This window comes from Aedes albopictus, chromosome 2 (assembly GCF_035046485.1).
Source record: "Aedes albopictus strain Foshan chromosome 2, AalbF5, whole genome shotgun sequence".
NCBI lineage: Eukaryota > Metazoa > Arthropoda > Insecta > Diptera > Culicidae > Aedes > Aedes albopictus.
In genome coordinates this window covers 207,757,496-207,770,528 of record NC_085137.1, presented here as the reverse complement: position 1 = coordinate 207,770,528, position 13,033 = coordinate 207,757,496, and the positions used below count along the sequence as shown (strand labels likewise).

General features: G+C 35.9%; 1 protein-coding gene across 1 annotated transcript in view; it reads right to left on the bottom strand.

Moving 5' to 3' along the window:
* LOC115264937 (lachesin-like) overlaps positions 1-12,014 on the bottom strand; it is a 378,560-nt gene extending 366,546 nt beyond the window's left edge. The window contains exon 1 of the mRNA XM_029869087.2: positions 11,502-12,014. The gene's annotated coding sequence lies outside the window, so the exon portion shown is untranslated. The remainder of the gene's footprint in view (positions 1-11,501) is intronic.
* Positions 12,015-13,033: the final 1,019 nt, after the last annotated feature.

Here is a 13,033-nt window from a genome sequence, read left to right as displayed (position 1 = left end):
TTCTTGCTTTTTACGAAAAGTCCAACAATCTCGGAGGAATTTTTGAAATATAGTTTGCCATGCCAAGAGGAATTGTTCTAACACGTTTCTAGAACACATCCTAATGAAATCTCTTAAAAACTCTAAGCTTATTTCCTGTTACAAAAAATAAATCCCGAAGATTCATATAAATGATGAACTTCCAGTGTAAACTTACGCAAACTGAAGCTTTGGCACACAAAAAAAAAAACAAATTATTCCGTTTTATTTATTTTTTTCAATGAGAAATTTGTTCTCAAAATTTAAAAAAAAATTTTAAAATTAGAATTGAGATTAAAATTGAAATTGAAGAATAGGCATATTCACACAAACCTGACCCAAACTGGGACTAAACAATGAGTTAATTGCATTTCCTGTGCTGGCGCTGGACTTTGAGCTGAAATCTAATCAGTTTGAGCTGTATAATATTCTTGAATGTGTCAAGAATATTATTCGGCTTCCATTGACGCGATTTGAGCACATAGGCCAGCGCTAGCGCTGGAAGCGCGATTAACTCTTTTTTAGCTGTTCCACTATAGCTCACAAATGAATGAGTTTTCTGACCGTGTAGTAGAAATTATGGAGAAGGTCAACCACTCATATGTTTGATGTTGAAAGTAGAAGAGGACTTGAAAGACGCTATTCGTTCAAACTATACGGAAGTGATTGTTTTGGAAATACAAGCTAGTTCCATATAAATTGTGTTCCAAAACTTGATTTGTATCGATCGACCAACTGTTGATCATATATTCAACAGAAGCACAACCCATAAATTTGTCTCTCATCGGTTTATTCTAATTATTATGGGAAATTCCACAAAGCGCACCAGCTGACGACCGATTGGCGACCGCCGTGTCAGCGACAGACAACCAACAGTGACCCCCACGTGTGCAAACTTGTGGAAGCCATTCGAATTGGGCGCCAACTGACCAGCAAAAATTGGTAGAGTGTGGAAGGCTGACTGGCTGGTAGGTGCACCAGGCAATGCCATTTTTCACTCGCTTGCATTTAATTAGAATCCAAAACGACGAACGACGGCCGTGGCGACGGCGAACCGACATATAAATAAACCCTGATAAATGACCTTTACTGTTTAGTATCGTAAAACCACCAAAGGAGGTGTGATGAAAGGGATACAAGTGTCGTGCCGGGAGTGTGTGGGATGCTGTGCTAGCTCTATTGCTATATTATGTTTCGGAAAAAAGCTCTTTTCGCTTAGGTTGGTCGCCCTCGTTACGGTCGCCTTAATTGGTTAAATATTTAATTTCACCATCTAGCTTGGATTTTAGATTGTTTATTTTTCTACCTCTCGCCACTTTAGCAAACATAATGACGAGGGTCACATATTCCCCAACCGAAAAAAAAAAAACACTAGAATTCACACTCTAAGCTCAAATGTGCACTATGGTCCAACAGAAAGTAGGGGGTTGGTGTTCTGCCCTAATAGTCAGCCGTAAAGAAACATTGAAACGGAAAATCAGCAACAGGATAATATGAACCGAGACCAACGGCAACGACCTCAGCGAACAAAAGTGACTTGCGATTGAAAACTCTGTACGTGAAACTGCCGATCTCTCATTGGAGCACCCGCATTCGCGCCGATCTATTCAAGGACCGCGGTTTTGGCATCGTAGCACTGCAGGAGGTGTGTTGGATAGGATCAACGGGGCAAACCACACCCTTAAATGAAACAACACAGCGCACGAGTAACTTTCACGCAGCGAGCAAAAAGACAAAGGATTTTTCACTCATATTTGTGTACGACTGGATCAACACAAAAAATGTGCTGATCCGGTGTTACACAAATCTGCATGAAAATTCTTTTGTCTTTTCGCTCGCTGCATGAAAGTTACACGTTGCTCTGTGTACATCGAGTTCTGCGTGCATTAGAGATAATTAGTAATCCTACATTATAGAGATCTGCGGAGGCGGCCATTGTGAGCCAATCGTGCAGAGGGAACTGTCAAAGTGTGAGCCAAATGAACATGCTTATCGTTCGTAGGAAGGCGTCGTTTGAACGGTATTGCAATTGGAACTAAATAAATTAAAATTATTTATTTTTAATACCGAGATATTGACGGCATAAGTATGTTTAGTGAAAAGATAAAAAATTATTAATTCTGCTTTCAAAAGCTCATGCTTATGACGACACTTTTGTTGCTGAACTTGTCGAAAAAACTTCGATTGCTGCTTCTTGCTTCACTTCTGCCGATATGATTAGCGTAACACTTTTGCAATGAATTTCAGATTTATTCGATTGCTCCGCTATTTCAACAACATTTTGAAAAAAAAAAATCCATCATAATTAGAAAATGTAAACAAAACAACTTGAACTACAACGAAGTCACGCACAAAGTTTGAACATCTAGCTTTGTAGCAAGTGTTGGCAGCTGTTGTAAACAAAGCAAACAGCGTTACTGAATCGACGTATGTAACTTCCGCTCATCTCTATGTAGAGGATTTCTAGAGATAATCATACCATCATATCAGAGCTGCGGCAACACCTAAGGGTATGCGGTATGGGATTTTTTCAAAGCGATACGAAACGAAACGGTATGAACATTATTCGGGACGATGCGGTACAAAACGAAACGAAATTTAAAAAAGTTTCGTGAGATCGATACGAAATTTGGATTCACTCGGTTCATAAAAAATTCGCGGAATATTATAGATATCATCTTTTTTTGTGAAAATTGGTACTGTGTGCTTACATTTTTCTTTACCGTAAGATTGATGCTTTCCATAGCATGATTGATTACAGGTGTCATATAGCCATTCTTTTTGGTATCAGTCGTTAATCTACCGTCACCTCACTGTTAACCTATAAATGACCGACTTTTTAACCTACTTCCCAACTAACAATCACTCATTTTACAAGCACATTTACGATGGATTAACTCAGTATAATGCTGAATAACATTTGAATAATTTTCAGGCACAACCTTTGTACGGGTTTTGTTCACACAAATTTGGAGATTTTTTTTTTAATTTTTATTAATGTGTATTTTAACTTGAATGCTAATTCTACACTCAAAATTTTGAGAAAGTATAATGCATAGTGTTGTGTACCAACTGAACTGTTTGTTATTAAATCGTTTAACAACTATATAGTAAAGCTGTTATTCAACTCTATCAAAACAGAACAAAAATAAATTAATTGCAAAATTTTTCAATTTCCACGAGAGTTTATAATTGGCACCTATACTGTGAACAACTTTTGTGAAATAATAACTACACATAAATTTACCTAAATCAATGTTCGACCTAGAGACCCGTCGATTGCCAGCCGCATGCCTTCCTATCTGCGCCATCCTAGAGATGATTAATTGCAGCGCTCAAATCAAACCATAAACTTCTCGTGGTTTATTAATGATCAAACTTCGACTCATATTCAGCAGTGGTGAATTAGCACACCATTATGGTTAACAATTGAACAACACATTAATTCAGCTGCTGTTCAAGAAAAACACGTGTTTTTCAACCTCTACTCTGAGTCGAAGTAAGATGAAACGAAAGCGCTCATTTGACTTGAGCAAAACAAATTATACAGTTACAAGTGCTAATTTTAACATGAATTTAACAAGAAGCAGAAAAAATTGTTAAATTATTTTGTAAAGGAAATATTTGGACTCGAATAAAAATCTTATTAAACGCTTGAACAGTGTTTTATATTATCTTTGTTATACCAATACGAAAGGTTGAACATGAGCTACTTTTTCAATTGAAAAATCATTTGCACAGTAATGTGTATAGCATAATTTTAGTTCAGCTAACATTACTATTATAAAGCAACAGTTCAGCATGCATGCGTGTTTGCGGCTTGCGATTCTTAGTTGGGTTACGATCAACTTACGATTTCAGTAGGTTTGTCGACGTTTGTCATTTAATCTTACTAAAATACACATAACATATTCCTGAAAGTCCGTTGAACATTTTTTTGGCATTTGGTTCGAGCTTCCTGTCAAAATATAAACTATAACCTCTTTTTATGCACCTTAAAGCTACTCAGAAACAATATTGTGCATAGGAATATTTAATAACGACGGAAACTATTGCAAAGGTGACTAGGGGGTGTTTTTAGGGAAGAGCAAAGAAAGGTTACATGGGCGATTCAGGGGGCCCAAGGGAATTCAACGGGGTACCAGGAAATTTCAGTTGCGTATTTGGGGGCTGAGGGGGTTTTCGAAAGAATTGCAGAGAGTTTCAGAGGATTTTCGACGGGTTTTGTATGCGTTATAGGTACGTTTTAGAAGGTTTCCGAAAGTCTCGCATGCGTTACATGGGGTCCGAGCAGGGAATGAAATTATCGATCACGATCGCGATTGTTGAAAACTCTTTCACACGCATTATCGGCGAAAAAAGACGTGAGATAAATTCAGACCCGGGCTTCTCCCGAGAATGTGTTTTCGCTCGTTCCGCAGCGCCGAAAATCGATTATCAACAGCAATGAAATGTTCGCCTTTCCGTAGTGCCGTCGTCACCGACTGTAGCTTTTATGCATAAAATTTCTATTCCCTTTCGAGCAGCTTGTGTGGTCGTGTGGTTATGGTGCGCGCTCATACACATTTTTGTGGAGGGTCTAGGTTCGAATCCCGTGAGCGGCAAATTTTTGTTATTTGCCTCCTGATAGTTATCGCGATAACTTTGCAGGCGATAAAGTTGGATAGCGAAAATGAAAAGCGCGATTTCCAGTTTCCGGCTATCTTTGATTGGGGACAACAGCAACGACCGAAAAACATTTCTCACAGGAAAAGTAAAGACAGATAAAATTTGTTGCTCGAAAAACGCCGTTTTTCTGCTTAATTTGCTGATAATTTCATTCCCTGGTCTAAGGGGGTTTCGGAGGAATTTCAGGAAGTCTCAGATCATCTTTGGCTGGTTTCACAGGCGTTGCGAAGGCGTTTTTGGGGTGCATTACATGGGGTCCGAGGGGGTTTCAAGGGGATCTTGGAGGTATTTCAGGAAATTTCAGAAAGTTTTTAGGACCCCATCACAATATCTTTTGAAAAGCCCCTGAAATACACTTTGATTCAGAGGTGTTCTTGAAACCCCCCTAACCCTGACCTTAAATGCCTCGAAACGCCCCTGCAATGCAATTAAACCTCTAGGAACGCCCTTAAAATTATTCTGAAACACCCTGAAATTTTCTTAAATAACTCTGAAATACCTTGAAGCGCCCCTCAAATCCCTTTGCTACGCCCTTTGATGGCTCCTGAGATCCCTTGAATTGCCCTTTAAGCCCCTTAATTATATTAAAATGTCCCTGAATCCCCCATAATCCCATTAAAACGCAAACAAATCTTGACAGACCGCCCTTAAAAGGCTACTAAAACCCCCTAAAATGATCCCTTAAAACGTTACTGAAACCCATTGGAACCCCGTTTTTTGGACTCTCAGGGAACTTTCTGGAAACTCCCTTAGCCCCACATCAAATTCCCAGGAGTAAGACATGTTCTCGCGAACTTGATTCCCTCTTGAGCCCAAACATAATTTATGCATAAATTTCCCTCTTTTATGCCTTTTTCAATTTATGCAGCCCCAGCCATGTGCAAAAAAGAAAAGAGATTCCAGTGTACCTTAAATTGCTTAAGTCCTTTCATAAAGTTTTCCGGGATTTTGCAATTTTGTCAAAATACTCCTTCCAGAGTCGAAAACTTTTAAATCAACTGCGTTTTTTTTTGTATTTGCAAAGATATTTTTCCAAAGATATCTCTTGGGTGCGATTCGTTTTCTGATAGCATCGTTTCCCAAACATGAGCCTTGCGCCCCTTGTCTATTGTCATCTAGCATTTCTTAGAACAATCCAGGTGCATTTCCACGTAGTTGGAATCTCTATGGCGTTCATGAAGTTGGATTAGAACATCAACTATCTTCTATCCTATATTTTATACTTTATCCTATCACTTCAAATATTTCGAGATATTGTTGTAATTTTTATCAGTATGTAACTTTAGATGAGGAAGATTTTTAAACGATTAGCATTCGCACTATATATATTTGTTTTCAAAATATTTGGCAGATTCGCGGAATTCCGTTTTGTTTCGTCAATGTGTAGTTTTTGAAGGCGAAATTTTTTGAATTTGACGAAACGGAAGAAATTCAAAATCATTAATTTCGCCTAGTTTAAGTGGCATCCAAAAAGAAATCATTTGTCGATGTTTGGCAAAATCTATCAAAATTAAGAGGTGCGCCAAATCAATTTGTGTTTTTCGACTTTTTTGAACTTCAAAAATTCATAACTACTTGACATAAATTAAAAAAATATACTAGTCTACTACATGTTCTCCGAATAACATATGCCACTAAAATTCAATGAAATAAATGTGAAAATCCCATTTGTAATTCGATGAACCCCAAAAGTTTAATTTTTGATAGAATTCGTTCTTGAACACCCTAAAATGTGATTAAATTAGATTATCTAAAACGCCATTATACAGTATGCGGCAGGAAAAAATGCGAAAGTGTTTTTCAACTTCAAACCTTGTTTTCGTCCATTTAACGTTAACCAATCTATGTTTCAACGTTCCATGATCTCTAATAGGCCAGTTTTCTGAAAAGTTAATAAAAAATTTTCCCATTTTGGTCACGAACCTTTACAGGGCGGCGCCTGAAGCTGAAGACTATCAGAATTTTTAAACCGCAGAAAAGTACACAGGTCGCTAAATTTCGTATCTGATAAAACAAAATGTTTAATTTTCTCTACAGTATCATCAAATATATGTACTTATTTCATCTAGTATGTGAAACTACATGGCTCTGGATCAGTGTGGTCTGGTTGTTCATCGAATTGAGGCTAATTTTGTTACTATTATAGTCATTTTGTTTAATGACCATTGGGCGCGCTATTTATTGATACCCACTTTTCAGGCTTACATTATCACATGTTAAACATCAAATATGTTCATTTTTATTTTTCAATACTAGAATATAGACATTGACTGATACACTGTCATGAAAAAATAGTCATATATATCCCATATTTAGCGTGTAATAGTGCCTTGAACTTTTCGCATTTTTTCCTGCCGCACCCTGTATTCTCTAGAGTTCTATGTACTTGCTTCATGTTTGTTGACATACATGCGTAAGGTAGTCCAGGCAAATTTCAAGGAAGCAAAACTACTACTTCAATGCGTTGTCGCGCCACAGCTTGATTGCCTCCGAAAAGCTAGTATTGGAATGCACTTGATTTTATCGGATTTTAATATTTTTTGCTTAATTCTATTATGAAAAAGTTTTATCAGTCGCATATTTTTAATTCCAATTTATCAGCTAGAAATAGAAGGATAAATAGTGGTTCTTCCAAATGGGAAAGCGAAAATGTTGTCATGTTTGACCATATAAAGTGATCTGAAAAGCCAAAGTTTAGCTTTTTGTATGGAGATTTCACTTTTTTTGTGCTCTGTCCTGAAAGGGCAATGCAGTGACCGAGAAAATGTGGAGCATGAAATTGAACTTTACGAATTTGAACCAAATTTGATTGATAATTTTGAAAGAAGAAAGAATCCGAAGCCGACCCCTCGGCCTTTGGCAGTAAAAAAATATATCTCCGATACAGTGCTGCCAAATATAATATTTTTCAGTTATAAAACTTTTTTTTCCTTAAATACGTATATTTTAATTATAAAAATTTTCTTTCCACCGTGTTTACCAGGTGCAATATATTAGTTTTTGGATACTGATAATCAACGTAGTCCTTACAAAATAAGGACTGTTCATTTTATAAAGAGGACACCTTATTTGTGTGATATCCTTTTTATTTTTCAATAAAATCATTATCGGTTTTTTGCATAAATTTCCATAGCTACTCTACAGTGTAGGAAAAATATAACATTATACAAATTGTCCTTAGTTATGGAACTGAAGTGGTTTTCGTTAAAACTCAGGAAAACCCCATTTCTCAAAATTCTGCACAACTTTCCACATACATAACTTTAAAATTTTCATGAACTTTTCAATGTGTTGGGATCTAATACTATTCTTCTAAAAGTAGAGTTTAATAGTTGGTCAGTAATAATGCACCAAGCATTATACAGCTTGATATAGTGAGTTGCCTTGTTATCAATGAAATTGATAAAAAAATACTTATTTAAGTCCAGTGATGCAATAACACTACGGAATCAGTTCAAAATTTGTCCAGTATCGAAGAGAATCGCATTTTAAATGGTACCGAAGAAAAATATGCTTTGAAGTACATTCTTCATCATAAATTTAATACTTAATGATGGCCATAATGAAAAATTTCATACTTTTTGCTCCATAAATGCAAGTTTTTGATACTAGAGAAGCTTATTATTATTTATTTTCAGCAAGGTCTGACCCTATGTAATTATATACCTTATTTGAAAATAACTACATGTTAATTTTTATTTTCGACATCATTGTTACGTTGTATTTGCAATAGAGTGCATCGTTATTTAGAAGAACCTTCATAGAACGAAGCGGTTTTATCTCCGGTAACTGCCATGAAGCACAGTAACCAAGCCAACAATGCTATCAAGAAGCGGTTTTCTGCATTTGAATTTGCATTTTTAGTACTTTCGACTAGATCCATTGAAAACATTCAAAATTTAATATTTTTGTACATTTTTGTTTAACAAATAAATTTTATTCTGAAAATCGAGTCCAATTTGTAACTTTAATATCTCAACAACCATTATTCCGATTAGGTTTATATTTTGCCAGAATATGTATCACTCAAACTGCTGAAGCATGGCAAACACTTTTTTTACAATTAAAAACGATACACCGATGTTTTACAGAAATTTTGTGTTTATCTTTAGTTTTTGGGAATTGAAAAATTGATCTCTCGAAACACTTTGCCACATTTTTATGAAGTTCAATAATTTTAAACCAATTTATTTATGGTTATTATCTGCTAATATAATGTACTGAACAACTAACCAAGGCTGCTCAAATTTGAACTACGCGTTTTCTTTTTATAGCCTTGCAAAGTTGTCCTCTTTATAAAATGAACAGTCCTTATAGGAATTAAGCTTACAGGGGATAGACAAAATGGTTGGGACAGGCAACATTTTTACTTCTCAAAAAATGTACAACTAGCAGTAGCTTTTTGAAAAGTGCATCAAGTATTTTCAAATTTTCACACAAAATCTGGAAAAGATCAGGCTATTCTGCACGAAGTTATAAAGATTCTAGAAAAAGTAGTATTATCCGGTAACTTATTTTGAGATGTTATATCTCCGGTTTCAATGAGCCGAATGCAATGAAATTTTGACCATTTATGACTTATATAATGAACTTTGAAAAACTTTTTTAAAATTTATGTTTCTAATAAAACACCAAATTTTCTTAAACTTAAACATCGTTTCAAAATTGGAGATGCTAATTATAGTTTATTCAAATTGCCTATAATTTTCTTGAATATAAATATGTTTTGAAGGAAAGTAACAACATAGCCTTCAATTAATAGAAAATGTATTGGGATGCATGAAAAATAGATCAATTTACTAAAAAATCATAAAATAATTAAATTGCTATAACTTTTTCTCTTGTCAATAATTTGCAAGTTGTGCATAATAGCCCGATCTTTTTCAAATTTGGACCACTGATACACAAGTAGTTGATCAACTAACAGTGAAAATTTGGGAATCTTTGATGCACTTTTCGAAAAGTTACAGCTAGTTGAACATTTTTTGAAAAGTGAAAATTTTGTCTGATCCGATAATTTTGTCTATCCCCTGTAGATGCTTTGTTACAGTCCAAATTACTTGGTTAAAACAGTTAAAATTTTGCATTGGTATATCTATAAGAGACAATTTACAAAGAAATTTCATTACATACAATGTTCGAGCATTTAATTTTAGCTAGGAAATGATATATGATGTGCATTTTTTAGGTCGGTGTAAAAAGCTACGACCCAATTTTAATGTTGTTCATGACAAAGCCATACGATATTTTCAATTATTTGATAGTTTATATTTATTTTTATATTTCATATAAATATTTTCAAAAATACATGCGCTTTTTATCAGAATTTATTTTATTTACTATAGAATCATATTGAGGTTTTTATTAAAAGTATCCTTTGGATTCATAACCAATAACGTAAGATTTGATATTTACATCATCTAAATAGAACAAAGTAATGGGCATGCATGGGCAAGTTGAAAGTTTTATTGAATTCTGAGCTCAAAAGGTGCAATATGAAGTTTTTTGCTGGGGAAATAATATTCTTTTGAAACGGTTTTTTTTTCGTACTATGCAGTTTAAGTAGAATGCAAATTTTACCCAAAGTGTATCAAACAATTGTCCGTACAGCATTTTTTTCGTCAAAACATTTTTCCATTCAAATGTTTACAACTTTTTATACGTCAATCAAAACCCTGAAATTCTGATCAATTATAAAACACATATTGAAGCTCCATTGGTAAAATATTCAGCAAGATTGAATAAGTTTTCTGAAAGTTATAGAACTTTTAGTAAAGCTTGATGGTTTAATAAACAATATTTCAATACTCTACTCTATATCTCAAAAAAATATTGGATGAAACATGTTCAACCTTTTTTGAGGAAACCCTAGCACATAGACATTCAATACGAAATTTTGTTGGGGTTAATTTGTTCACTACAAATATATGAAAAACTTGCTTATGTAGTTGACGATGTTTTTATATTTTCCATATTTTGCCCATATAATCTGCCAAACGTTTTCCATTAATAAAAATGCATTGATTGATCGAAAAATGAATATGTAGTTTAGTAGGTGCTGTACAAAAATATTACATTGAGAAAGTTGTAATAAGTTGAAAACACTTGGCACTTTTGTTGATCAAAATATGATAAATCTCCAAATAATATTGTGCACATATACATTTTTTTATATTTTTCGTAGTGTATTTAAAACCTCAAACAAAGCAGCATATGTAAGTCTCATGTATACGCTGTAATATAACAAAAAATTAAAAAGTTTCGTAAACTACATATTAAAATATAATGTTTTAAAATTTTGTTGAAAAATCTGATAAATTAACGAAAAATTCTATAACGTTCCGAAAAATTAATTTTACCAATGGAGCTTTAATATATTGTTTATGATTCGTCAAAATTTCAGCGTTTTTGAATGACGTATAGAAAGTTATGAACATTTGAATGGAAAAAAATGGCTGTACGGACAATTGTTTGATACACTGTAAAAAAACAGCCGTAATTGTTGTGTATTAAATATTCTACATAATTTTTCCGTTATCCTCGATTATGCGAAAAACCTTTCCAGAAAACTCCTTTATCCACAGGAATCTACAATCAGATGGAATGAGCAGATAATGTTTCTCAAAACACGTGTCGCCCAGTGTAACCATGTGACGAATTCTCTCCAGCTGTCACTGTTATTTCTTTGCGCACACAACCCACACTACACTCTCATCCACTTGGCTGGAATCACTTTGCAGCAAGCAATATCCAAACGTTGCCTTCCGCATTTACGCGCAATCCACTCAAGGTCAGCCGCCTTGTAAATACTTTACCATTCACCAAAAATGCATTTTTTCGTCGGATTATAAACATATGCAAACACACGATCACATGTCGCCACTTCGTCTCCCTCTCCCCGTCGTCGTTCAACTGCCGCGCGACGCACTGTCACCTCTAGAACATGTGCTGCACTACACACACGGTGTTGACCCCAGCGCAATACCGGCGGTCCCAAACACTGAAGCTCGTCCCGGAACGTGAATAACCGAACTGGCGCCGGACGAATCTTAATAAAAACTGAACCGAAAACATAACTTCTTTTGCGATAACATCGACAACCCGCACAAAAGAGCAGCAAACGGTTTCATTCAGCGGCGCGTGGAAATGGAAGAGGCTGGATTCCCTTTGGCTTGTGGCTGGCTGTGGCTTCGACAACGACGTCGTCGTCGTCGGTGGCGCCGAGCTGGCTGAATTGTCAGCTGCTGGATTTCCCCTGCATGGAATCCACCCACCACCCATCCGGGAGGTGAATGTGTAATACCTAAGACCGATTGGGCGCAGGTGAGGATCGGGCTCCGTTCGGCTCGATTGGTGGGGTTACTTGGGGAATGTTTCCCCTTATTTTGACTGAGGGGAAGTTTGATGATGATTCTCGCTTGCTTTTTGGTCTCTCGGTGTTACCGGATTGGATGAGAGCTATCATCAGTAGCACGTTTTTTCTCGACAACGAGGTACTCTCCTTGTTTATACATCTTTTGAGATGAATCGCTATTCATACTACAACGTAGCACATTTTAACCAATGGCAGTTATTTCTCGATGCGCTCTTCGCAGAATAAGTTAACGTTTTAGGATGCTCCAGCAGGCATTCTATCAACAGAAAGGCCAAAGGTAAGTATGTACACTGTACAGCATACGACAGTTGAAAAGATATTCGGATAATTGACAGTTTTTCCGCACACTGTCAATGGTTTTTCTTCCAGTTCCGAATAGAAACTGGATTATCAGTAAACTAAAATAGTTTGCACCAGATATAGTTTGCACTGATGCGGGGCACAATTTTACAGTTTTCCAGTAACCCTATTATCAAAAAAAAAAAAAAAATAGTATCAAAGTACAGGTTACATACGTTCAAATAAAGTAAAATTAATTGTTAAATTCTCGAAAATGCTGAAATTGACATGTTCATCAAATATAGATAACGCAAAACAAAGCCCCAAATTGAAAAAAAAAAATAACAATAATGCACGACAGCGAATATACATTTGAAATAATAAGTGTTAAATTCAAAGTGCCCAAAATATTAACACAACGATATAAAAAAGGTGCCTATCAGCATTCTTATCAGTGAGGACATGGAGTGCTTCGAAATGCGCGGCACAAGAGGCATACGCAGGACTGCCAGGATGGCCTCTATGGTCAAATGGCAGCGCGCGTGGGACAGTTCCACCAAAGGAAGGTGGACCTATAGGTTGATACCGAGGGTAGATAGTTGGATTAATAGGCGCCATTGGGGACCCTGCTGTGAGCAACCTTGTGGTGCAGCTGATAGGGCCTGGGGGGTAGAGGACCCTTGCCTTCAGCAG